This window comes from Akebia trifoliata, chromosome 5, assembly GCF_017979445.1.
Source record: "Akebia trifoliata isolate Shusen 1 chromosome 5, ASM1797944v1, whole genome shotgun sequence".
Classification (NCBI taxonomy): Eukaryota; Viridiplantae; Streptophyta; class Magnoliopsida; order Ranunculales; family Lardizabalaceae; genus Akebia; species Akebia trifoliata.
The window spans coordinates 22,750,414-22,775,931 of record NC_141379.1 but is presented as its reverse complement, the minus strand read 5'-3'; the positions used below and the strand labels follow the sequence as shown (position 1 = coordinate 22,775,931).

Here is a 25,518-nt window from a genome sequence, read left to right as displayed (position 1 = left end):
ATCTCGAGGATCCATTTTTATCTGATTGTACCTTGAAAATCCATCCATGAAGGACAACAAAGCGTGCCCTGCTGTACTGTCCACTAGAACATTTATATGTGGTAAAGGGAAACTATCCTTTGGGCTTGCTTTGTTTAAGTCTCTAAAATCCACACACATTCTAACTTTTCCATCCTTTTTCGGTACCGGGACGACATTGGCAATCCACTCAGGGTATTCTACTACTTCCAAAAATCCAGCGTTAATCTGCTTCGTAACTTCTTCTTTGATTTTCAAATTCCATTCCGGCTTCATACGTCGAAGTTTCTGTTTGATTGGTCGAGCATCAGGATATAACGGAATCCGATGTTGAACAATATCTGTGCTTACCCCCAGGCATATCCTCGTAAGACCACGCGAACACGTCTTTGAACTTTCTGAGCAAATCTACTATCCCTTTGCGTTCATCAGGAGATAAAGTGACCCCTATAAGAATTTCTTGAGGACTTTCTTTTGTTTCGAGGTTGATAACCTCTACTTCCTCTATTAGAGGTTGAGCCCGACGTTCCTCTTCTTATTCAAGTAATTTGATTATTTCAGGGGGAGGTTCTTCGTCAGAAGACTCTCCCTCCGAAGCCAGATTATTAGTTAAATTATTATTGCGCTCGGGATAATCAAAAATTTCTTTCATTTCATTAAAAAGAGATGGGGTAACAGAACTCATTGCAGACTTGACAACCTCACTTGACTCAACAGGAAAAACACTCACTAGAAATAACAGACTCAGCAGAAACAACTAACTTACTTGACTCAACAGAAATAAAGGACTCAACTGGCATGTCAGACTGAACAGGACTAATGGGACCGACAGACCCAGCCTTGACATGCAACACAGGATTGATTACATGATAATTTGATAAAGACCCAATAGCGGGTTTGATTACAGACTGAGGATTTGGGATTCCTTTCTCAACTGACAACACTAAGATACCATGATCTTCAATGAATAGTTGATCTATGTTGAGGGAGTCCAGATCGAGCTGCCAGTCTTCAACTTTCTTCTCCTTAACTTCTATGCTTGCTTCCTTTTCTGGTCATTCCATGCCAAAAAAGATTTCAAACCCCGACAGACGAGTACCTGTGATGTGATCAATGAACGGCTCTGGGAACCCACAGTAGCAGAAGTCTTCTCCTTCTTTCACAAAATAACCATTGATGGTATTTCGATAGGGCTTCATTTTAATGAGATCTGTGGTACGCCTTTGCCTTTTAGCAATGGTCTTATCCCGTTTTGTCTTCCAGTATTGGGCCCAATCTTCCTTAGTAGGTTTATATCCTGGTTCGAATGTGCCGATGGCCTCTTTAGTCACTGGTGCCTCCTTAATACCTTGCTGCTTGCGACCTAAGCCCATACCAGGGAAGAATCTCATTTTTTTGAATATATTAGCCATGTAGCAATTAGAGGTATTTTCCATTGGAAAATATTCTTTCATGGCTTGATCCCATTGGACTGAGCATATCTTTTCAAATTCGAACCCACTGAGCTCTACTCCCTGTTGTTCTGGTTGAATCTCAAGCAACGGCTCATCCTTAGCCTCAGTATTTTTTACGATCCCTACAATTTCAGCGTCTCCATGAAGAGTAATTACTAGCCCATCCTTGATAAACTTGACCTTCTGGTGTAGCGTAGAAGGGATGGCTTTGATCTGGTGTAACCATGGTCTCCCTAACAGTAAATTGAAAGAAGACTGGATGTCAATGACCTGAAATTCCACAGGAAATTCAGCTATGCCTGTGGACAGTCGAAGGTGCAAAATTCCCAGTACATCTCTCTTGGTGTTATCATAGGCCCTAACACCTTTATTAGTGGGCTTGAGATCTTCAGCCTTAAATCCGAGACAAGTAGCCGTTTTCAGCGGGCAAACGTTCAGTGCACTCCCGTTATCAATCAAAACCAGAGGTACCCTCATTCCGTTACAGTCAACTGTAATGTGCAACGGCTTAGTGTGGCTTGCCCCTTCTTTTGGGAAATCTGAGTCCGAGAAGGATAGGATATTCTCCACGTAAGTTGCCCCCACTATACTGGCCAGTTGATCTGGAGAAGTATCAAGGGAGACTTGGGCTGTGTTTAGTGCTTTGAGAACATCCTCCCTATGAGCAGTGGAAGCCATGAGTAAACCCCATACTGAGATATTGGCCCATGATTTTTTCAATTGTTTGATCACGGAGTTATCTTCTTCGATGTTTTTCTTAGTGGGATCTTCTCCTTCTTTTCTTGCCAGGACTGCAGGATTATCAACACAGAGTTTTTGTGGCTTAAAAACTCTTCCCCCTTGAGTCATATGTCTAACTTCATCACAGGAAAGGGGGAAAGGCTCATCTTCCTCAGTCAACAAGTATGGATCTTCGTCTGTCAAAGGTACAGGGCTTTTCAGATTCATTTGGGCCAACAAGTAACTAGTGAATGCGGGACTATCATAACGAGGCGGAGATAGACAATATGTATCATCCGAAGTTAGATCAAATGGTTCATAATTCGTAGTGAAAACCTCATCAGTGAAAGTTATCTCGGTAAGGGGGTAACTAGGCGGTTTGACTTGGATTGGATGGATAAGAGAGATGGGATCGAACAGCAATGAGGTATGAGAAACCATATTTAGGGTTGGTGGAGGTTGATAGGTAGGTAGTGGATTAGTGGTGACATTTGGTGGGCTAGGGATCGTGATCTTTTTGTTATCAATAAGGTTTTGGATGACATGGCGCATGGTGATACATCGATCCGTGTGATGGCCAGGATTTTGATGAAATTCATAGAATAAGTTGGGGTTGTGTCCGGCTGGCAAGGGATTTGGTAAAGGTCGGGGTTGGATCGGGGTAAGCAACCCTTTTTTCAACAGTTTTTGCAAAGCTACGGTAAGGGTCATCCCTAAATTGGTAAATTGACGCGGAGTTCGAGGTTGATTTGGGTGAGTCTGGTTATTAGTCCGGGCCGGGGGTTGAGCTGGGGTAACTGAGGTATTGGCGATGTAAGTATGGTTGATATTGGGTTTGGGAACATATGGTTTCTTAGGCTTGTTATCTGAGGGGTTAGAAAGGATCCCAGAGGTAAATGCATCCTCGAGTTGGCTTCCGGCTTGCAGCAAGGATTCAAAAGTAGGGAGGTATTGAGCCACTAGGTGCTGAGCATATCCTTGAGAGAGGTTCTTTAGGATAATCGCTACTTGTTCCTTCTCCGAAGGTCTATCCCACATTTGAGAAGCCTTGGCCCTCCAACGACTAATAAAATCGGTGAATGTCTCCCCATTTTTCTGTTTAGTTGCTTTCAAATCCCTTCTTGAAGTCTCAATCTCAGTACTGTATTTATAATGATGCCAGAAGGCCTTTGACATGTTCTCCCATGTACCCACAGTAACTGGATCTTGAGACATTAACAAACGTAGTGCTGATCCTGATAAAGTCCTTTGGAACAATAATGTCATCTGTTCGTCGCTGAGCCCCATAGTGCGCATGTTGGTAACATATACCTTAAGATGCGTTTTCGCACACCCTGTCCCACTGAACTTATCCATTTCAGGCATCACAAACTTCTTTGGCAAATAGATTCTAGGGATGCGGTTCAGAGCTTCAATGCCTGCTGCAATTTCATCAATACCCTTTATACTCTTCATAGCTGACTCCAATTGAGACATTCTATTAGATAACGCCGGATTTTCATCAACATACTCTTCGTCTCCATCGAGCTCGAAGACTTCACGTGGACGTTTCTCTTCAACCTTTTTTCCTTTTGGGTCATCTAGAGGATTTCCCGTCGATTCCGAGGTCTGTTCTAACATTTCCACTTTGCCTTTTATATTGCTGATATCATTGGCAAAGGCTGCCAAGATCTTATGGATCTCCGTGAGCTCAGATTCTGACGCCATCTCTACTTGTTGACTTGGTGCTGTGGTTTGTTCTAACCGACTGGACTTACGACTCCAACTAGGAGGTGGACGCTTGAGTTTGGGCGCAATGATAATCCTATATGACCCCATCAAAGGTAGATTTAGTCAATTTCAATATTACCTCCTTGATAACATTTTAAAAAATCATTTTATTGAGGTTTGTGCACCAATCCATTAATTAATCCATTCACACAATGAGTATTCGAAAAGAAAATAAATATTTATTCAAAAAGAAAGATAGTTTTATTGAAAATGACTGACAAACAATATGTTCTTATTAAAACATCTTTCAACAAATTTGATTTGAACTATTTTTACCTGGATGCTTGACTTTGTCTTGATGGTCATCAGGATTGCTGTTAGGCTTGACCCTCTTGGCTCTAACAACTGGCTCTCTGAATTCTGCTGGTCCGTCTGGATACCCTAAGGTGCGCTTGTTCCAAGCTTTCTCAATGAGGTGTACTAACTTTTCAGTCAAAGGCTCGGGGGAAAAGAAAACTTTGTGCTGAGGTAAGGATAACTCTGTAGGTATATCGTACTGTTCTGGGATCAGATTAGGATGGTAAAAAGAAGTTTCTTCTAAACCAATCAGATGGACATAGTAGGATCCTTTGGTTCCTAGAACAGGGGGATCAGTCATCCACCAAGGGCACCTAAAATGGATATGACAGGCAAGGCGAGAGTCTAACCATTTGCTCCAAGCTTTGACTGAGTTGTGACGCACTAACAAGTTTCTCTTGGAAAAGTGTTCTGGCCCATATTCGAGGTTTGAAGGAACCTCTATGATTTTGAGACGGTCACAAAGCCACATATAGAGTAAGTAGGGGCTTCCCTTGAAGCTTTCCCGCTCACCATTTTTTATGGCATCTAAACCTGAGAAAGTTTCAGCTAGGATGAGAGGGACGGGATTGACTTTCCTTAAGAGTTGAGAGGCTATATCTATGAAGGACTCAGGGATAGTTTGGCCATCACTATTAGAGGTCAATATGTATTGGGCTAGGATTCCTAGGCATAATCGATAACCTCTAGTGGCTCGCCAGGATTTGGGTTTTACATTGATAGGGTGACTGCGGGAGCGATACAGGCCCAGTAAAGGTACTAAATTCAATCTCCCGTCATGGACTAAGACCTTGGCTTTTTCCTTGGAAATGTTTAGTCCTGTGGCGAGTTCACCAGAATATCTGGTCTTCAATGAGGGCCTGACTAGATGTCCTGAAGTGGATATCCTCATGATGCCGCAATAATCCTCGTGAGTAGGGCATAAATGCATATACCCCATATGGAATATGTGGAGGTAGGGGTTCCATCGTTTAGCCATGGCTTGTAAGAGGTTCCAATCTATCTCAAATTTGTGGAAGTAGAGAGCACTCCTCAACATGAATCTCCCAAAATTGATCTTCTCTACAGGGTGCATTCCTATGACGGTTGTTTTGACTAACTGATCGATTGGGTTATCGCCGGCGGCTAACATCTTGGTTTGACACAAAAGGGGATTTTAGTATTCTTCCAAGGTCCATGTAAAAGATCAATTTTTTATTTTCTTTTGAAAAATCTTGTTCTTATGGAAAATATTTTCTAAAAAATATTTTTTCTTGGAAAACATTTTTTTTTTTGAAAACTTTCTTTTCTGGAAAATTCGATTTCCATTTTGATTAAACTGGCCGGGTCCACCATGATTGTTGGATCGGGATGGACTAGGTCATTATTGTAAACGAATGGATTCTTTACTGGGTCGGTGCACCCATTTTAATTTTCAAAAACAACATTTGATCCTTGAGGACAACCATATACTTTGATCTCATCATTCACAGTACTCACATACATTCATCAATCAAAAGGTTCCATTCAATAAACAACCCGGGAACACCCACGATAAGTTCGAGTCGTGACCTACAGGGAAGGTTTCTAGACTCTAAGCTTACTACGTGCAATGCATTTTTATCTGGCCACCCTTGCCCAAGCACACCTATATACCTTTCGATACGTGGTGATTTGGTTTGATATACCGTATAGGTGATAATCTAAAACCTCAATTCACTTCTCTGAAGCAAAAAATAGCCAGTTTGATCTCCAGTTGAGAGGTGGCGCACAATGCTGAGCAAGGGCCCACTTAAATACCTCTCGTCTATAATAGATGTAGTCTATCCCCCTCGTACAGTAGGGTACAGCGGGGCAAGATCTTGTTTAGGCACCGGTTTTGACTAAGAAGTGCAATTGATATACTTAGATTATCTTTTATACCTACGGGTATGAGTCAAGAGTTGTAGCTTTCATAAATGGTTTGGCATCCCATGAGGGGAACGACCACGTACTAGTACTACGTTGGCAATCGGGACATGTGACTGTGTAGCTCACAATAGGTCAAAGGCTCAGGTCGCTCCAGCCTGGGTGCATCAACATACTTCTCAGAATCACCTGATCAGATGGTATTGATGCCCCTAGTTTGATATACCCTAAGGTACGTGACTGGAGTTGTGGTTTTCATGAATGATGTCGCATCTCCGAAGAGATCGGGCCACGCACTAGTGCCACGTTGGCTATATGGGACGTGTAAGTGAGTAAAACAATAAACGTGCATGTGGTGTGTGCAAAGCAGGGTGGGGTGTGCCCGGGGCCTTTTGTTTTTTTAAACAAATGGACCCATGGTCCAATCGACCCAATCATTACAATATGGGTTACATGAATATTCAACATAAGCACTATTCCAATCACATAAATATTTAATCACGATCAACATTATGACCAACATCAAACATGTATTCCAAATGATATTATGGCATATTAAATAGGCAATTAACATGAATGAATAATATGGTCTGAATTATTGAAATAAGCCCATGGTTCCAAGTCTCAACAAAATATATAGTCCAATCAACAGAAATCTTGGGGCGACCCGAAATAATTCAAAATTTCTAAGGGTATTGAATTGAGGGTATAATAATGATCGATGAAATAAAGAGGATATATATATATATATATTTTTTTTTTTAAAAGAGTTGATCTTAATGAAACCAAACAAGACAAAAAGATATACCCCCCAAGTTGTTGTCGGCAAACATTCAAGACTCGAGTTTTCTTTTCGAAAATATAATTTTTTTCTTTTTTTTTTTAACTTTTTTATCGAATAAGTTAAACCCCTTAATTAACAGAAAAAATGTCCGAAAAATTGTGTTAAATTTGCAAGATCCTATTTTAACTCAAACTCTCGATCGATGCTTTCCAATTAATAAAAATCTGTAAATAGGACAAGATTGGCTTAATGGAACAACATGGTATAACAGATTTTCGGAACTAAACACGATTGACATTTAATCCCAATGACTTAGGTCGCTGTTATTAAATCGATATTTGGCGATTAACGTTGTTGGTTATCCAGAACCGAAAGCGCAAAAGAGAAATAACCGATAATTTGGACAAAGTTAATCAAGCAAAAAATGCAGAGAAAACATGTCCGAGTTGCAGTCTTATAAACTCATGGAGTTTCATGAGGATGAATTTTCACCTCAGCCTGCTGCGATGAAAATTCTCTCCATGAACGGTCTCTTGATAATTCCGGTCCTTTGTTTGAAAGAAAGAGAGAGAAACCGAGATTGAAACAAATCTCCATAAAGATCCTCACATTCGAGATCAACAGCATCTCCCTCACCAAAAACGACTGATCGGCAAAAGAACCAGCCACCAAACTCGAGACATGAGATGATTTTTGAGTGAAGAAGATGCGCAGTAATCAGAAAACAGTGCCCCATACCAGTCCGTTCGTTCACCACTTTCTCGTTCGGTCGCGAAGTAGAGGACTAAGACAAGCCCAAAACAACTAATATCTAGATCGTTCGAGCTTTATAAATCAACATATGGAGTTTGGAACCCTTTGAGCAGCAGAACTCTCTGTCGAGATTGATAGAGTCGAATGGGGAAGAAGACGTTGGAAATAACTAATTAAAAGAAAAAAATAGAAAGGTTTTTTTTTTTACTTAAGACACCCCATTTAAAATCGTTGAGTTTTAGAAGCTTTAATCGGCTTGTACTATGGACACACCACTAAGAGGCTGCTGTTGGCAGAAACTTCAAAGGAAATTTAAAAAAAAAAGAAAAAAAAAAAGTCTATGTGCTGTCAATGGGCAGCACATTTTGCCAACTAAAAAAAAACTAAACAACTAAATGATAGACACAAAAATTTTCTCATCTTTCTTTTGTTTTTTTTTCTTTTTTTTTTTAAAACACATTATCGAATAACATATCAAGCATGTTTCTCTAACATCGTTTGTTATCCAAAAATGGATCGACATACCTTAAAAAGAGGAAGAAAAATAAAAAAAAAAAAAACTTTTTTTCTTGTTTCATTATTCCATCATCATTATTCTGCCCTCAATAACATTATTCTTTGAAATTTAATATTATTTAAAGTCACCCTAAGTGACTCTCGATCGAACTATAAAAAAAACACATACCACATTAACTTACCCGGAATTGACAGAAATTAATGATTGGGTCAACAAATAAATGAACAAAAAATGGTAACCTAACAATAATAAGAAATTAAAAAATTAAATAGAAAAGAAAGAGGGCAAAAAGAAAAAATAAAAACCAATAAATTAAAATCTAGGTCAATGACAATATTCCCATACTTGGAATTTTTCAAGTCTGATCCTCAAAGGTCCCCAGTTGAGTCGCCACTGAAAGCGCCCTCGATCGGCGGGGTGGGCAGATCCGCTTTTGACCCTTGAGGTTTGGGAGTCGCCACCTAGTTATTACGGTCTAGGAACCGATCAATGACTCTAACTGGATAAAAAAAACTAATCTAGAACCAACAAAACTGAATTCGGGGATCATGTTACGGGGTTGGAAGGTGTTAGGCACCAACCCCGCCCGGCGAAAGCCGGTCTCTACTAACTTTCCAAATAAATTACATTGCTAACAACCTAGATAATAATAAATAAAAAAAATAAAAAAAGTTATACCTTTCCGATAGCAAACTTTATTCCCTCAGATCCGACAAAAATAGCTCCTTGTACCGTACTTCTTGCTTCGTTCTGTCTCCGGATTTGATTTCCGATCTCCGAGGCGAGGTATCTCTTCTTTCTTGGATCTGAATTCTTCGAGTTTGTTAATGGATTTTGGGGTGTTTTTGGAGGGCTTTTAGGTGTTTTCTAGGCTAAAATCGAAGGAGGGATGTTAGGTAAGGAGTTGGGGCTCCAAAACTAAGGTTTATGGGAGGCTAGGGGGGCTTTTAGACCTACTTCTCTTAGGGTTTATGATTTGATACGAAAATAGGGTGTGAGCACCTTTATTTATAGATTTTTTTAAGGGTTGATTTTGATGGAGTTAGTGTTTAATTAGAATTTTTTAATTAGAATTGTGTTTTAGTTAAACTTGTTTTAGGTAAAGTTGTGTTTTAATTAGAATTATTTTAGGTGGAGTTGTGTTTTAGTTAGAACTCTATTAGATTGAGTTATTATTTAATTAGAACTCTATTATGATTTTGACTTTTGGTCTTATTTGATTGACTTTTAATATTTTGACTTTGGTCTTAATTGATTGACTTTTAATATCTTTGACTTCAGTCTTGCTTGATTGGCTTTAAATTTGTGACTTCAGCCTTGCTTGATTGACTTTAATACCTTGACTTTAGTCTTGCTTGATTGACTTTAATTTTTTGGAGAACCCTCCTCTATTATATCTTTAATTCTTTGGACCCCCAAATGGAGGGGTCCTTAAAGAAATATCTCACGAACCCTCAACAATTTTCGTGAGAGCCTGATTGATCGATTTTTTAATTCAAAATTTTAAATTAATTTCATTAATATTTTAATTTAATTATTTAATATTTTATTTATTAATTTCAAATTTTTTAATTATGAAAATTGTGAAATTACCGTTTTGCCCCCGGAGAGGACTTTTCACGTTTCAAGTCGGTTTTTAATGTTCTAGGATGTTTTAGAATCGATTTTTCGTAAGGAATTCAATGGAAATATTAGTTTGTGTCATTTATGAAATTTTTTGTATGAAATGGTCATGAACTTTATGAGGGGCATTTTCGTAATTTTGTTAAATTCTATGAAAATTGGCGAAATGATTTATTTGGTTTCGATTTGTTATTTTATGTGTTTTAATGAGTTTTCCTAATCGTAACTTAGGCTCTAGGGTTGTTTTGATGTTAGGGGTATTTTGGTAATTTGGTCAATTTTTAGTGATTTTTATCGTGAAGTTTCTTTTTGTTTGCAAGATAATGATTTCTATGTTTCTGGGATCGTATTTTCCTAGCGTAGCGTGATTTCTAATATTTTGTCAATTCGAGATACTTCATCCGGATTTCTGAAACACATCTGGTAACAAAATAAAGCAATGGAATACACATCCATCATTGGGAATCATTGCGATCAGGTTGACGAGTTGATTAATCAGGCGAGTGCAAAAATGGGGTGTCTACAACATTGAGTGGGTTTTATAGAGAATGAGGCTGTGGACGATTTTCCATCTGCGTCGAAGGTCGAAGACGGATTGTTCGTGACGAATCAGAGTTTGAAGATTTGAAAAAAACTAATTTCTTTTTTTTTTTAAATTGCAACTTATTTTGGATTTGTTGGAATGACGATGAATAGTAAAAAATTTATTTATATAAATTTTTGGGACGAAATCGATATTTTACCTATTGTTTCGTTTGACGATAATTTGACCGTTCGGAATCCAAAAGTGACAAATGAATACTCTATTTTGTCTAAATTTTCATTTCAGATCTATTGGTGTAGTTCAATTTTACAAATTATGTCTCTAACAAAAATTTACTTTTTCGGTCCGATGGAATCCTAAAATTGACGTCGTTTTCTTTTTTGACGATAATTCGACTTTCTAGGCTCCAAAAATTATAAGTAAATAGTTCATTTTCTATAATTTTTTATTATAAATCCAATGATGTGATCAAATTTTAAAAATTCTTGCTCTAGCAAAAAATTATTATTTTAACCTAGTCCAACTTGAAAATCGAAGATTTTGCAACTTTTATGTTTAGACTTGCATTTGAGCGTACTTATAGGCTAACATATGTTTTTCGACTATTTTGAATCTAATGATGAGGTCAGATCTCATTAAAAATGATTATAACAAAATCCTAAAGTTTTATTTGAAGTCCCACTTTCAGGATTTCTCAAACTTCCATTATTTTTTTCCTTGAGATACCAATAAAAAGGTAACAAAATGGTAAGTATTAATCTAATTATTAATTTATATACCTTGTTTCAAATGTTCATTAATTTATATTGCTTTTATTGATGCATTTTTGTTTTCCTTACAAGTAACAGAAACAAGTTAAGATTGTATGGATTTGGGTTGGCCTTAATTTCTTCTTGTTTGTGGGTTATTTTTTTATGAGAATGTATATATAGACATAATTTTGATAATGATCAAATTATTTATAAGTATTAATCTAATTATTAATTTATATACTTTGTTTCAAATGTTCATTAATTTGTATTGCTTTTATTGATGCACTTTTGTTTTCCTTACAAGCAACAGAAACGAGTTAAGATTGTATAGATTTGGATTGACCTTAATTTCTTCTTATTTGTGGGTTGTTTTTTTTTATGAGAATGTATATATAGACATAATTTTTGTAATAATCAATATTTTGCACATTTTTGATGTGGCACATTTTTGGTCTAAACAGAAAAAAATATAAGACGGGTGGTCGGTAGCGCACAAAAACAAAGCTCTTCATCGATAGTCATACAAGGAGTGATGGTAGTGCTCTCACTCCTGAGTTGGCCAAATCCTTCGTAAGTGATGTCATTTTTTGGTCAAATTTTTTATTTTTATTTTTGAAAAAATTACTTATCATCTTAATGTTTTCATTATTTTGTAGGGTAAATTAAACAATTTTATTAAAGAAGATCTTAGCTTTGCCCATAAAAATATCGACCATGATCATATTTCCATTGTATGTATGACTTATATTATTTAATTTTGATTTTTTTATTTACATGCATTATATTAATCGTAGTTGTGCATAGGTGTTTGGGAAAAATGGAAAAGACAGAGTAAGAGGTATGGGAGGTGGAGTTTCAAAGACTTCATTACTGTAGACACCCCATTTTTTCATCCACCTGACTTGGCGATCCGTCACCCGGTTGCTGTGGATTCTTAATGATGAGCGTAAAAAACTCGAAAGCTTGTGAGAAACCTCCTTCCAATCCCCCCTGTCTTCTGATTTTATTATATTATTTCTCCTTGCCACGCAACATAGAATTACGCATGCTTAGGATCGCTACACCATACACGCAACTTAGCAAGCATGTACGCTTAGGTTCGCTACACATTTGGATAACTTAGAGACCTCGCTATGCTAGGAAAACATGACCTCGACACTTAAAAACAATCACGTTGCGACTGAAAGAAACTTCACGCCAAAATTCACCAAAATAGACAAAAATTGATAAAATGACAAAATATCCCTCATGAATTTTGGACCTTCGAAAAATCTCGAAAGTACCTCCGTTGCATTCAAAACATGATTTTGAGTCTAACGAGACCCAAATCGATGAAATCAGAGAAATTTATGAAAAATCGCAAAATGACCGTAACGCCCCTCGATGTCCGACTCTTAGAAACCTTGACGCTTAGGAAAACACAATTAAAAAATTAAAAGACTTCAACAAAAATCTCGAATAATCAAAATTAAATTTAAAATTTAAAATTTAAATCAATTAAAATTTACAATCAAATAAAAAAATTTCAAATTGAAAATAACCATTAAACTAAAATTAGAATTTAATCGATAACTTAAAATTTAAGATCAACTTAAAATTCAAATTAAAATTCAAAATTAAATCAAAAATAAATTTTAAAATCAAATTAAAGATCAATTAATTAATCCGAATTAAAATTCTATCAAAACCCAACTAAAGCCAATCAACAAATTAAAAAATCAAAATTCAAGCTTAAATTAAACTCAATCGACCAATCAATATTCAAATCAAAACATAATTAACCAATCGAATTAAAATCTTAATTTAATCAACCAATTGAGATCGAAAAGTGAAACACAATTAATGTATCAAATTAAAATCAAATCAAAATTAAAACTTATAACTTAATCCATCAACTAAAATTAAAAATCAAAATTTAATTAACGATTATCCACCAAGGTACCACGTGTCGTGAAGTATGGGATTATGATCCCTTTCCTTCTAAACTCAAAAAGAGAGATATTCTCTCTATTGGTTCGGTCAAAGAAAGAAGTAAATAAAATAAAAAAGAAAGAAACAAATAAACAAAAAAAAACGAAGAAAGAGAAAAAATAGAAAATAGTAAGAAGATGCTATAAAAATGAGAGAGCTTCTCTCTTAAAGGAGAGGGGATTGAACATTTTTGAAGCCATCAAAGAGGGTTGACGTTTTTGGTACAGAGAATAAAAAAAAAAAGCAAAAAGAAAAAGAAGGAAAAAAAGAGAAATGAGAGGGACCCCACTGACTTCATCTTCTCCAACCACCATAGTCCATTGCTGCCTCTTCTTCTTCCCAAAAAATCTGCAACACCTTACTCCATTGCTACCCCTTCTTCTACTCAAAAAAATCTGTAATACCACAGCCCCTTGCAGCCCCCAAACACCTCTCCATATCCTTGCAATATAGCCTCCATTAACAACCCATTTATCACGTTTTTACAGTCCCAAAATATCACTTTTTTCCATCACGTTTTTCAACCCTTATTCATCACGTTTTCAGCCCCCTTTCACTTAGTTTTTCGGTCGTAAAACAGCCATCCTTCACCACGTTTTTCAGCACCATTCACTCAATATTTCAGCCTGTAAAACAGCCATCCTTCACCACTTTTTTCAGCACCATTCACTAAATATTTCAGCCTATAGAATTGCCCCCACTCATCATATACAGCAGCCCCATCATCCTCTCCATTAACGCATAACAGCCACTGATCTTTTCGCTTCATTACGACATCCCCACTACTTATCTCAGATTGTTTATATATTCTGAAGGAATCACGATAACCAAGTTCCACAGCTTCTCTCGGATTGCTTATATGTATTGAAGGAAATCACGACAACCACTACAGTTAGGAGACCACTTTCGCACTTTGTTTTATCTCAATAACGGTGCCTAATTCACTGTAGACAAGGTGAGATTCATTAGCTAATTTTTTATATTATTTAATGGGTTTGCGATATGTGCAAATGATTGTGTCCATTGGATTGTGATCTCGATTTGATGATTTACCAATCTCCTTTCTAACATAATTTGATATATGGTTAATCACGTATTTATTGTTTGAATGAATGTAATTGTAAATTAAAACTCAAATCAATTTGGAAAGGAGATTGGTGGATTAATTTGCCGGTTTTGGTGTTGATGGATTGATTGAATTAATTCTTACATATCAAGTAAGTGAACCGGCTCATTGGTTTTGATATTATCGAGTTGACTCATTGGTTTGACACTATTGAACTGATTCACTAATCTAGATATAATTGACTCGTTATTTTTTTTTGGTGCACATAAGATATTTAAAATCGATTTTTTAATAAAATTGTGACATGAGTCAACTCGCAGTTTTATTTTGTGTGCATAGAAGTTTTGAAATCTTTTGTTAATTGAATTGACATGTAAATCGATTTGCTTCTTGTGCACATACAAAATTCAAAATTGGATTTTTAATCAAAGGGACAGCTGAGTCAACTCACTATTTTGGGGGAGGCATCGAATGTGGCGTTGAGATTTCATGTGAGAAGTGGCCATGTGAGTCAACTCACTGATTTGTGTGAGAATGGGAATTTCAAAATTGAATTTTTAATAAAGTTGCCACGTGAGTTAATTCATTGATTTCTATGTACATTGGAATTTCAAAAGTGATTTATTAATAAAGTGGCCACGTGAGTCAACTCACTGCTTTTTTATATACATGGAAAGTTAAAATCATTTTTTTTAACAAAATGAGCATGAGTCAACTCACTGATTTGTGTGCACATATGGGTTTAAAATCAATTTTCTTTTTAATAATAAGCATGTGGATTGACCCATTGATTTCTATGTACATTGGAATTCCAAAATTGATTTATTAACAAAATAGACATTGAGTTAACTCATTGACTTGTATGTGTGCATAGGAAACTAAAATTGAATTTTTAATAAAGTTGTCACGTGAGTTAATTCAGTGGATATTGGGGTGTGAAAACTTATTTTACTTTTCAAAATGTTGTCAATGAGTCGACTCGCCGATTTATGTTCACGTGACAAAAATGGATTCTTGAAAATTCACAACTTGCTAATTTTGGGGATTTATGGGTTTTTCTTTGATTTGGTGATTTTCCTAAAATCATGGTTTTTTATTTTTGGAAAATTTATATTTATAGATTGCTAATTTGGGAAACCCAATTTTGATAATTCTCTAATTTGGAAAATCCCTTTTTCAAATTTCTAATTTTGAACTCTCAATTTAGGAAATTTCTAATTTCTAATTTAGAAATTTCGTGAATTCTCAAATTAGAAGTTTCATATTCTCAGTTTTCCACTTTAGAAAGTTTTCACAAATTCCTATTTTGGTCGATTTGAAAAATCTTCACATATTTGGGTTTGTAATTGAAGCATAGACCGGAATTAAGGCTTTTCAAATATTTTCATCTTTATGCGAAATTCGAGAAATTATATGATATTTTAGAAATATTGGTCTTAAGATTCGTTTAGCACATTCGATATAATTTGATGATGATGGTGACGATGATTTGATCATAATTTTGACTTTAGTCTCTACCCGTTGACCGTAGGACAGTTTGGATCGTAGTAAAGACCGATCATCTCGATCGGACGGGTTCGATGCCTAACACCTTCCGAAACCCGTAATCTGACCCCTTACCCATTTCTCTGATCCGTGGACCGACCCGATCCATTTTGGATTTATTTTTGGTTCCTAGACCTAAATTAGGTGACAACTCCTTATTCCCTAAAAGTCCCCAATTTACCAATCGGACCCTTATCCATCATTTGGTGGAAAATGGGTTGAGGCGATTTCAATTATCTTATACAACTAAAAGTCAGAATTATACGAATAAATTTGAAAAAGACATGGTTAACTTAACTCAACTAGTTCATGCACTAATGAAAGATAAAAAGAAGAATAAGAACAAACACAAAAAGAAAAAATCATCTACATTTGAAATTGGAGTTCCTTCTACTCATGTAAGATGTAAAAACACTCTAGCTTTAGAGATTCTTTATTTAATTCATATAAATGATGGATTTTAACTTCATATCTAATCATAAACAATAATTTTATTTTATAGGCGACATCAGATTCCACAATTCCTAATAGGCGAGGAGGTAAAGAACCAGTATAAGAATCATTACTATTATTGAATAATGATAGGATATGCTTATTGATGAACTTTAGAAGGAATATGGTCTATGCCAAAGGAAAACTAGTAGATCCTGAGAAGTCAGATATGGAGTATTATTCAATTTGTATCGATGAGATCATTGATTCTTCAACTGAGCTAATGCATAGAGCTGGACCCCAAGGGATTTTACTTGATATTCTTTGTGGTAAGGTGATTAGATGGCCTAGGAGCCATTGTCATGTATTTTGATGGGTATGAGGTAATTTCCATAAATCTCAAATCTGTTTTAGATTTTCCTAGGTTGAAATAGAATTACAATCTTGATAGTCTTGGGTTTTTTCAAGGGATGGAGTAGATGCAAAATCTATTCAAAGGGAATCCAAGAGGTCAAGGATTGATGGTGCGAATGCCTCTAGTGGGGGGATCTTCTGGCTAGGGCCTTATGGATATTGATCATTGTTGGTGTGGCATCATTGCTAAAGGTGGAACTCCCCTCCAACTTCATTCTTTTTCCTCTTCTCCCCCTTTTCCAATAGTACTTCTATAATTGTATTGTGTTTCCTCTTTTACTTCTTAACCCCAAAGAGGATGACCATTCTGTTGGCACGGGCAAAATTATTTTTGTTTTCATAATAGTAGCCTGTAATTGACAATATTTATTTGTCATTTTTTTTTATTGGGAAGATATAGTTGATGCTTTCTAATGCAATTTGGTTTGCATTTATCATGCCAATTTGTTTTTTATCGTTATGTATGCTGTAATTTTCCCCTGCAAAAAAATTTGGGTGATTTTGATTAAGTCACTAGTTTTTTTATTTTTGGGTGTTTATATTTCAGGATGTATCCTAAAAAATAATGTCATTTTCTCATCATGGTCCACGGGCTGTTTGCGTTCTTTCGGCAAATGGTGCTATATCCAATGTAACACTCTGTCAAGCAGCAACGTCTGGTGAAACAATAACTTATGAGGTTTGTGTGGCTATTAATTACCTTATGCCTGCCCCTTCATTCTAAAATTGACTTGATTTATTTGTGCTGGACTTTCCACTTTCTTTATATTCTGATTGTGGTGCATGGGATGTTGCAATCATCTGACAGAACAATTTTTTACCCCAAGATAACTCTCATATGACATTCATAAAAGATTGTTCCCACCCACTTGAATGTGCCCATTCTTATGGTCCTAAATTTACTGAGTTATTCAATATATACTTCCTGAGGTACTACAATCTGCCATGAATTTTTTATGCTTTTATGTTCGTGAGCTTATCAAGAAAAAGGAAATGAGTAAACCTGCATTCATAAATACTAAATCTAAAATTGACACTATTGGAAGTTTCAAATAAGAAAATAACATTGCTGGCTTGTAATGAAGTAGTTTCATAACCAATTTTGTGCAAGCCTAGTTGCTTCATGTCATTGTAACTTGTTCATGTAGCTTTCTTTGACCGACAGACAAGGAACCCCCGTCTTCTTATCTTCATGTATGTGGGCTACCTGCCTTGTTCTGAATAGACGAATAGGAACAAGTTGAAGAAAGGCGCGCGAGAGAGAGTTGATACTAAACTCCCCTCTTCCACAATTAGGTGAAGACTAGGAGGGCTGGAAACCCCAACGGGAAACCACTAACCACTGGTGCTTATGTTTTTCAACTGCATTGTATCGTACTATGGGAGGGGTCCGTACCTCCTTTAGATAGATAAAGCCCCTGTGCTCCTTATGACCATGCATTAATTTATGTGTTGCAAACTTGATTTGTATGTGCCACTATGTCGATTTACCTCTCAAATGCATTGAATGCATATTAATGAATGCTCCTAACATGTCCTAATCTAACTATAAAGTATTTGTTTTTCACCATTATATATTTTAACTTGGGGATAGCTATTTCAGTCTCTCACTAAGGAAAAAAACAAATAGATGAATGAATGGATTGTAATATCTATTGGCCTATCTACAATTTTTTTTGCTTAAGAAGGATTGACATGTACAGCTTTGTCCATCAATTTTCAATTCATATGAATAACCAATGATATTGTTCCTTTTGTGGAATATTCTGGCTTTACGTGTTTTTGTTTCTCTAGAGACAAAACATGTTATATGAAACTCCATTCTTTTCTAATGCAAGGACGATGTGAAATCATGTCACTTTCTTGTTCATTTCTGCTCTCTGAGAGTGGGGGCCAACGCAGCAAAACAGGTGGACTGAGTGTATCCCCAGCTGGCCGGGATGGTCATGGTCTAGGTGGTGGTGTGGCTGGACTTCTAACAGCGACATCCCCAGTTCAGGTCTGTATAGTTTTCTATTCTTTGAAGTATATATTTTCTTTTTGTTCAATGGAATAATAGTGTTTTTACTCTTATGCAAGGTATTAAATTTTGATTTTGGTCAGATTGGAAATGGAACTATTTTGATCAGTGTGGAAATTAAAACAATTTTTGGAAATAATGGAACTGACAGAAATATTGAAGAAATGTTCATTGACCCTATAGAAAATGATAAAATAAGTATTCAAAACACATTAAGTAAACAAAATACAATAAACAACCATATGGATTGTGAAAATGAAGAACAACATTTTGCTATATGTACGTGCGGAAGTATTGAGAGTCTGACAATGAAAACTATTTTTGTACAAATGCAAATGGTTTCATGTGTCTTCAATGGTTTCAATCCTTAAAAGCTAAATTTTTGCAGGCACTCATTACAATCAACAATCATACAAAGTTAGCGACTCTTTCCCCCTTAAGTGGATAAACAAGAAGTGGAGGGAAGGATTTCATGTGACTTCAATGGCTACTGTTGGAGCCAATGGGGTGTTATGTCTCGCAATGCAGGCTTTAGTGATCAGGTTTAATTTCATTTCTCATCTAATTTTTTATTTCCGCCAAACACGTCCTCTAAATGCTGTGATGCAAATGGAAAATATGACTCCATTTCAAGAATATTAATCATGAGGAGAGCATTCTACGCTGACAGAAGCTCAACAACAGCGGATTCTGGTAGTAGTGGGAGTGATATAAGCCATGAACATGTTGAACTTTAATACAACTAATGTTCACTTTGTTCTTGCATCAATGTTGCCTTGCTTCAGGAGTAGGAACAGATGGAAAGTCAAGAAAGTCAATTGCACCATCCCTACTGGAGCAGAAAGCCAGGCTTATAGACCATGATCTATAACCAATCTGTCAACAACCAATCTATCCATACCGTCTTGGAGATTTATAGACCATGATCTAGGAACAAAGTCAAACATGCTTGTGCAGCCAACATCTTATTCTGTGGAAAGCAATAAGATTGATATAGAGTTTCAATATGAGAATGGTCTCTTCTCAAACTCACTGTCAGAAATATTTAGTAAAAATTGTAAGTTCTCTTTTTTCATATTAATGCCTGCTCAGTTCCCTTTTATTTATTTATCTTTGTAGTCTTCCTACAGTATAGTAGAAAAACCTTATAGATTGTTTTTGGGGCGTTTCCCCATTCTTTTTTATTTTTAACTTGGCCCGTTTGATTTAATTTGGTGGTAAATTTAGGTACACTTCAAAGATGCTTTTGACTGCTATTGATGAACGCCATCAAGGAACTTACGATTTCATTTACTTGCCAATTGACTTTAAGGCAAGCAAAGTTTTTCCACTCTTTCTCTCTTTTATCTGCCATTCAAGTGTCCATATATTAGTTTACCGATTAATCCACAACCACGCTAAACCATTTAAACCCAAAAACCCATGATCATCAATACCAAAGCAAAAAAAACAACATAACTGACCTGCTGGACTAACCAATTCAGTATAACTGACTTTGACTAACTATTGAATATAACTCAATCTAACAAAACTACTCCTACTAAATACAACTCCCTGCACATCATGAAATTGTTGCCCCACTTACTATTTCTGACTGACCGACTGATATGGTGCAAAAAATAGTTACATCCATATCATGTACATTCATGAAAATTCTAGTTTAAAACTTGAGATTCCACAATTTATGACTTGTAGAATCTGAATTTTCTGAAAACCCACTTGTAAGCATTATTCAAAAAGAAAAAAATCTGATGGATTTTGAGTCCAAGTTGGGTTTTGTTCTTGGATTGTGCAGGATGATTAAAGAAAAGACAAATATTTGGAGTTGTGACAATTTTTGAAGTGTTGTTGTTGTGTTCTAATACAGTAATACTATTACTTAAGGAGGAGATGTCAAGGTTGCCACTTGCAGTTGTGCCTATGTTGTTCTGTAGTTAAACTGGCACCTTGGACTTGTAAACAACATGCTGAAACTGAGGCTGCATTGGCCAAAGAAAAGGAACATGAGTTAATATCAGAGGTTAAGTGGTTTGAATTGAGTGTAAGTATATTTCGTTGTACTATAATCGGGCTGGTATCCATTTCAGCAAAGTTTGTGCTGAAGTTGTTGATGCTGAAGTACTCTCTTCTTGTATTATAAGAAGAAAAACACAAGTGATCAGAAGACAAAGAAGAAAGTTTTGTTCTTCATATGTAATGTTATAACCATTGTGAACTCTCTTATAGATGAAGGGTCCGAATGCTGTCTATCCACAATGGCTTGACATGCAGCAGAGATGATGACACCCCATAATGTTGTTGTAGCTCCGATCCTTTACAGGCTTGGACTAACTCAATAGTTACGAGGGAGAAGCACGGATTGTGTTGGTGCCTATAGCTTTGACAGTGCAAGTGCCATGGCAGAGCAGCTTGAGTCAGCTGGGCAAGAACCCCTCGATTTCTCTTGCACCATCATGGTTATTGGAAAGACAGGTGTCGGTAAAAGTGCAACTATTAATTCAATCTTTGATGAAGTTAAGTTCAGCACGCGCAGATGCATTCCAGATGGGCACAAAGAAGGTTTAGCATGTCGTGGGAACCATTCAAGGAACTTGATTCGTTTAAAATTGAAAGTGGGATTTTTTTTTAGACTTCATTACATTGATATATGTAAATGAAATCTCAGGAATTCTTCCAAGATGTGAGATTAAAATTTTGACTTATAACTTTGATTTATATAAGTAAATTTTTTTTAAAATCTTATTATTCTTTAATTCTATGAATTGAATGCAATTGGTGTGGATGGGATGTGAATGTCGATGTGGATGGGATATGGATATGAATGTGTGATTTTTTTCGTAGGTATAGGTTGAAATGATCTTTAAATTAAGTCGACGGCCTTAGTTTAGTGAAAATATGGTAAGAATCCCATATTCGATGACCTCTAATCGTTGAAAATATGTTTTTCGACGGCCTATAGCTATCGAATATATGTTTAAATCCCAGATTCGATGGCCTAAAACTGTCAAATTTATAAAAATTCTTTGGTTTCAGCCGTCGAATATTTTTTTTGACAAGGCCCAATTTGATGGTCAAATTTGACGATTTTGAGCCGTCGATATTTGAATATTTTCACGTAGTGATCGAATACTGTAAAATTTATTCATTCAAATATTCAACATGACTTTCATTATCCTAATAGAAACTAAACAACAAATATCTCAAACATACATATTCATGTTAAATTATAATAGGGTATGATTGCTTACCTTGTGCCTTCACAATTTAATCTTTGATTCAATGTGTTGGAGGTGCGTACTTTAATCCACATTCCTTATAGCTTTTGAAACCCCGATGAAATCAATCATTTATTGCTAGACTCATCTTCCCTCTTTTCTCTATGTGGATCAACTGAGTTAGTGATTGATATATATCACTTCTCTTATTTAGTTATTTTTGACAAATCGTTATGTGTTCAACGTCCTCAATATGGGGTAACCGATCCTCTCTTATGGATGAAGGTTGCGGGCCTAGAATCAATTTATAATAGGTTTCCTATCCATCAAGGTCTCCTACTAATCTTTAAAGACTATATAATTCTAATTATATTGGATTTCTATTAATATCGATATTCCTAAATATCATAAAATCCTTGTGCGATTTGAAAATAAAATTGTGGAAGTCAATTTGACCAAGGTTAATGAGGTCACAAATTACATGGGTTTCTAACATCCTCCCATTTGGCCCATTAGACCGATTGTGCTAATAATGAGCTTCAAAAATATTTTGAAAAAGACTGAACTTCAGGATTCTATAGTTGAAAACATTTTATGTGTGATCATGACTTTTAAAATCATCAATATTCCTAATATATAATTAGATTTCTTAATGTTATATTTCGATTAAATATTAATGTGAGTCATGATGGTTGTATGTCATTTATACCATACTTCCTTTCAAGTACCACGCCATCAATACCTTATCCAATATAGTCTTTAATCGTGCCCCTTTCATTTGTCTTATCAAAATATTTCCTGTATCACTTAAGTCCAAACAAAATATACATAATATAATTGAAAATAAAAAATAAATAGAAACATAATTTTATTTACTACTAATATTAATGTCAATTACATAACTACTTCAAAATAATCTATTCCATATGCATTAAAATTTTTCCCAAAAGACCTATCCTAATAATATGTTCTCTGTAAACTTTTAGTGATACTTTTTTTTGTTAATGGATCAACTATCCTTTAAGTAGTAATAATATTTCTATTAACATTAACTCTTTCATGATTTTTTCTATAACTACCAAATACTTGACTTCCATGTGTTTCGTACCGTTTGAGTACTTTTCATTCGTAGAGAAAAACACAACTGCAATACTAAGTCAAGATCTTAAACTACTAAAGTGAATTGGATGTGTTTATACTATTCTGAAAAGTTTAATTCAGCAAGGACTGGGATGGTAGACGCATAAGAATGAAACGAATCGGGAACTAAAATTTTATAAGAACAATGCTCTAATTAATGCTTTAAGTTATATTAAATAATGATGAACTCATTGATATCACTTGAATTTATCCTTTGGGTTAAACTAGGTATATTTATTGTTCACCCATTTAAGGATAAAATATAATTTTATTCACCCTATAAGACTAACATAATTTATATAATTTATTCAGTCAGTTTTGTTACATTTGGGTATTCAATCCTAGTTATGTTAAATTATATAGATTATATTATCTTACCCAGAATTCAATTAGTTAAATGAAATTCTCTTTTGGGCTAATCCTATTTACCTAATTGAGTCTACAATTGTAAATATTGTTGTTCATTAATGTCACCTCGATGTCCAAATTTAATACAACTACATATTTTATAAATTTTACTAATTAAAGCTACTTTGGTGGTTACAAAATTAATAAAATTTACATTTCTCCAAATTGTTCAATAATATTTACATAAAGTTTTGATCAATAAAAAATCCAATATCAAAACAAAATAATATCAATAGCAAAAATTAAAATCACATGCTTATATTAAATTTGAAATTTGAGAATCAAACATTTAGAAATATATACACATATGGAAACCAAAATTGAATTTTATACTCACATGGCCTCGAAAATTTTCAAAATCATAATTGGCATGTATACATATAAAACTCAAAACGAAACTTGTAACTTACGTATATGTATGCTTAAACAATATTCTAAAATCAAAATCGAAACATAAATGTGAATATCGAAAATTCCAATATCAAATATACACATGAATAAACCGAAAATTCTGAATTTGAATATGCATGTGTAAGCCAAACAATTTTGAAATTGAATATTCATGATGAACCAAAATCTAAAAGTGAATATAAACCGAATCTATATTTGAACATATACATGTATAAATTAGAAATTTGAAATGGAATACACATTGATAACCTAAAATCTGAAATTGAATATTTATTGATAAACCGAAAATTTGAAATTTTGTAAACATGGATAAATTGAAATTTTGAAATTGAGTATACATGTATGGACAGAAATAAAAAATTGTATATACATGTGAAAACCGAAATTTTGAAATTGGATATACACATGCAAATCGAAATTATGAAATTGGATGTACATGTGTATAAATCGAAAATATGGAATTTTAACATACATGTACAAATCGATAAATTCTGAATTTGATTATATGTGATATAATTCAAAATCTAAAATTTCAATATACATGAACAAATCAGAAACATTGAAACTGAATATATATTTTAAATTAAGGAAAACTGAAATTTAAGATGTATGTGTAAATTAAAATTTTGATTGAATATACATGTATAGTTCAGAAAAACCAAATACTGATTATATTTATATAAACCGCAATATATTAAAATCAGAAATCCTCAAAAAAATTACCGATCGTATATATCTATAAATTTGATAACCCAAAATACCGATCGAATATATTGATAAATCAGAAAATCAAAATATAGATTGAATACGTTGTTAAATCAGAAATCCTAAATACCGATTGAATACGTTCATAAATCAGAAATCCAAAATATTGATTGATTATATATACAAATCAGAAATTTCGTGCATTAGTTGAACCTATATAAAATCAGAAAAATAAATTACCAAAATTGAAATTACACACATATATGAAAATTCAACAATCTTGGTCATACGATGAGATCAAGAAATTAACACTAGAATTTTATGAAAATATTTTATTCATGAATAGTAACCAAGATATGGAGATTTAAAAAAATCTGGCTTTGATACCACAAGTTGTAAAATTTATGCATTCAAATATTTAACATGACTTTCATTGTCCCAATAGAAACTAATGAACACATATCTCAAACATACACATTCATGTTAAATTATAACAGGGAATGGTTACTTAGCTTGTGCCATCACAATTTAATTTTTGATTCAATGTGTTGGAGGTACGTACTTTAATCCACGTTCCTTATAACCTTCGAAACCCCAATGAAATCAATCCTTTATTGCTAAACGCACTTTCCCCTTTCTCTCTATGTGGATTGATTGTGTTAGTAATTGATAGATATCACTTTTCTTATTTAGTTGTTCTCCACAAATTGTTATGTATTCAACGTCCTCAATATGGAGTAGCCGATGCCCTCTTATAAATGAAGGTTGAGGGCCTAGAATCATTCTTTTAGTGGTAGGTATAGGTAGAAGACAAACTTTTATGTGACATATTAAATTGGTATTTTTTTTCTTTCATAGTATGAGATTGAATGCTATAGTGTGGATGTGATTGTGTACGAGTGGATGAGATTGAGTCTAGATATAGGGATTTGGATGTGATGGTGTGGATGTGGTAGGTGCAGGTTGAAGACCATTTTGGGCATAGCCCTACAAATATAAACAAATCAGTTTTGCTTTTACTCAACAAAAATTCAACGGCCTAGAGTCGTCGAATTCTTAAATAATTCCTAGA

The 25,518-nt window shown here is 34.8% G+C and overlaps 1 long non-coding RNA gene across 5 annotated transcripts; it reads left to right on the top strand.

Annotated features, from left to right (window-relative positions):
* Positions 1-13,262: 13,262 nt before the first annotated feature.
* Positions 13,263-21,340, top strand: LOC147401663 (uncharacterized). 5 transcript variants are annotated; one of them, XR_015178631.1, is made up of 8 exons: positions 13,263-14,045; positions 16,204-16,516; positions 16,602-16,739; positions 17,095-18,546; positions 18,956-19,109; positions 19,353-19,624; positions 19,795-19,879; positions 20,363-21,340. It is a non-coding gene; the product is annotated as an uncharacterized LOC147401663 (long non-coding RNA). The 5 variants fall into 5 exon arrangements; XR_015178629.1 differs by having other exon boundaries at positions 13,269-14,045; positions 16,204-16,739; positions 17,095-17,226; positions 18,386-18,546; positions 20,363-21,324; XR_015178630.1 differs by having other exon boundaries at positions 13,264-14,045; positions 16,204-16,739; positions 20,435-21,340.
* Positions 21,341-25,518: the final 4,178 nt, after the last annotated feature.